The sequence below is a fragment of the Mobula birostris genome, chromosome 3 (assembly GCF_030028105.1).
Source record: "Mobula birostris isolate sMobBir1 chromosome 3, sMobBir1.hap1, whole genome shotgun sequence".
Taxonomy (NCBI): Eukaryota; Metazoa; Chordata; class Chondrichthyes; order Myliobatiformes; family Myliobatidae; genus Mobula; species Mobula birostris.
The window spans coordinates 126,582,069-126,585,215 of record NC_092372.1 but is presented as its reverse complement, the minus strand read 5'-3'; the positions used below and the strand labels follow the sequence as shown (position 1 = coordinate 126,585,215).

The 3,147-nt window shown below is 36.4% G+C and overlaps 1 long non-coding RNA gene across 1 annotated transcript; it reads right to left on the bottom strand.

Annotated features, from left to right (window-relative positions):
- Window positions 1-212: 212 nt before the first annotated feature.
- On the bottom strand, window positions 213-2,021 carry LOC140194696 (uncharacterized). The gene is made up of 3 exons (XR_011885270.1): window positions 1,813-2,021; window positions 1,456-1,569; window positions 213-1,083 (listed from the first exon to the last, which is right to left on the bottom strand). It is a non-coding gene; the product is annotated as an uncharacterized lncRNA (long non-coding RNA).
- Between the last annotated feature and the right edge of the window lie 1,126 nt (window positions 2,022-3,147).

The following is a 3,147-nucleotide window of genomic DNA, read 5'->3' as shown; positions in this document are numbered from 1 at the left end:
GAGCCCAGTCTCTTTACTTTATTATCGATGATGACAGTTACTTCGACATGCATCTAAACTGTGCTTAATTCCAAAGCTGATCTACATCTCCCACTTCTACCTTCAGTGGAATAACATTGAAAGATATCTCCAGTTCAGAGCAAAACAACCCTTGGACTTTGTATTACAGTGTAGTGCCTGTCATTGATACATAAAATACACAGAAAAATGAATTCACTAGCCAATCCTTTATTCCTACCACATAGTACAGTCTCTTTTGTGTGAGCTGAATGGTCTCATCGGTGTGGTATCAAAAAGTTCTTTCTCTGAATTATTTATAAATCATTAAGCAAAAAAAAACAAGCAGTACAGTTGGAACATTATTGTTCTCTTATTGTTGGAAATGTAATTATAAGCTGTCAAGTTAGCAATAAACCTTAAACTGTTCTTCATAACATAAGAAGGTAAAATATTTACTTGTCAAGCATTGAGTTAATAGAAAATGGAATTAATTTTTGGCTTTGGCCACCCCAGTCATGTTAGTGCATTACATTAAAGAAAGAAACGAGAAACAATAACAAAAAGATTAAAGATGATATGAAAGGTGGGGTGATCGGATGAAATTATCGGTAGCACTGGTAAAGTGGCTTCACTATGCTGATATTTGTAACCGTCATTAACTGTTAGAGCTTTAACAGAGAGTTAACTTAAGCATCTCTGATATCCATTTTGAGAATTGCTTTATTCTCGTTAGACATAGTGACTAAAACATATATGTCCCTTGTCGTTAAGTTCAGAGGTGATTCACACGATGTCTTCAACATGGAATCCGATCCATGATCGTTGTACATATTTTTATATAAGTTGTAGTCAGTCCGAGTGATTTCGTCGGAGACATGCAGAGCACACTGGATGCTGTACATGAAGTAGTTGTAAGGGTTGGAAACCAGCAGGGAGATCTGGGTGTTACCAATACGGTAGCTCAGCACCCCGACAGCGCCCCACAATGAGTATGAACGCTTTTCGATGACGCACACTCCTTTCTGTCCCTGTTGAATGGGGTCGGAAGGTGACGTGTGTACTTTGCCACTGTAAATGTAGGTCCTGCAAGAGACAAATCTTGTGAGGCGCACCATTTCTAATCATTCTTTAGATGTCACATCGCTTCGTCCTTTATATGTAGAAAAATCACCATCTTCACATATCTGACATAAAGGCATGCAAGCTAAAATACCTTGTATTTAAAAGTGGGAATACTCTCAATAAAGTGAAAACATTCCAAAGCAGTTCTGAAATGAAGCTGGACACATTGCCACACGGGATGGTATTAGGAAAAATTCTTTTTAATCTTCCTTGGACAAAGAATGATAGCTCTACATTTAATCACAATAATGCATCAATCGTATTTAATTGAATAAAATACTTTGAACCTCTCTATTGCAAAACAAAGAAAGAATTACACAGAAGTTTACTTACTTAGGACTAGTTAAAATTTTGCTCGAGCTTTTGTTGCAGATTTCAATCCCCACACATCTGGTGGAGTTAACAGATTTAATTATTTCTTCAATTGACTTTGACATTGTGTAAAATCTGGAAAAGCATAGATAATCATCGTAAAAAATACTTTTTTCAGAAACATATAAACACGATTATCTGAAAAATCATTAAATTAATTTACTCGCAAACACGAGGAAATCTGCAGATGCTGGAAATTCAAGCAACACACACAAAATTCTGGTGAACGCAGCAGGCCAGGCAACATCTATAAGAAGAGGTTCAGTCGACATTTCGGGCCGACACCCTTTACTCAGTGAGTAAAATTAATTTACTTACCGTGTTTTGCACCGATAAACAATTCAATTTGAGGATTTATACCTGACAGAATATGCCTGCTCTTTGATTCTTGGACTGATGCAAATGGAAATGTATCGAACCAGGGAAGCTCCCCTGTGCTGGTTCAAGCTTGGAAATACCAGTTTGCTGTCTTCTGCTTTCAGATGAAAAATTCCAGCTCAGAATTTGCGGAACCACCCAGGATATGACCTCTTCATACTGTTGCTATGGGGAAGGAGGTACAGAAGGCACACACTCAGCGAATCAGGAACAACTTCTTCCCCTCTGACATCTGAGACCTAAATGGACATTGAATCCATAAACACAACTTCACTACATTTTTATTTCTGTTAATTTCCACTACTTAATTTAACTTAAAAAAGTATATATATAGATAGATAGGTAGATAGATAGAGATAGAGATAGATAGAGAGAGAGAGAGAGAGAGAGAGAGTTAATGTAACTCACTTTTTTCTCTATTTATTTATCATGTATTTCATTGTATTGCTGCAGCAAAGTTAACAAATTTCACAGCATATGCCGGTGATATTAAATCTGATTCTGATTCTAATTCTGAAAACACACCCATAACTAACTGCAAATGCATACAAAGTATATGACCAGAGAGAGTTTAAAGTTTATTGCTAAACAAATAATGTAAACAATAGGATAAATAAGCCCTACTTTTGATACATGATTTTGCACGGAAATATCAGTACATGGTCTCAGATCTACTGCTTATTCTGCTATTGAAGTTTCTTATCCTTTGGTGTTTAGAAGAATCCTCAAGCCTATCTTTCTGGCTATTCCAATGTGCACAATGCTTTGATAAAGATTTTAGATATCTGTCCTCATGTCTTCTCGTTCTTTTCTTCAGCTCCATGTTTGACTAATGCATGTATTATGGCAAACAATGTTTTTATGAAATTACATGTTGGAAGTTGGTAATGCTCTAATATCACGTGATTTAAAGATTACAGTAAGTGCCTGACAAAGATGACTAATCACAATGAACTTTGCTCTCGTGAAGTGCCCACAGACATAAATACATTTTAAGGAGCAATTTGAAAGTAAACATAACTGAGACCTGAAAGAAACATTCCTGTGTCATCAGGGTGCAACTTTTTACAGGAAGCCTTGTGCTACCTTGATCCTATCAGTTCAACAACAAACCCACAGGAACTCAAAGTTCAACGTACATGTGTGTTACCACATGCAACCCTGAGATTCATTTTCTTGCCGGCATACTCAGTAAATCCATAATAGAATTATAACCATAACAGAATCAATGAAAGACTGTGTCAACTTGAGCATTCAACCAGTGTGCAAAAGATA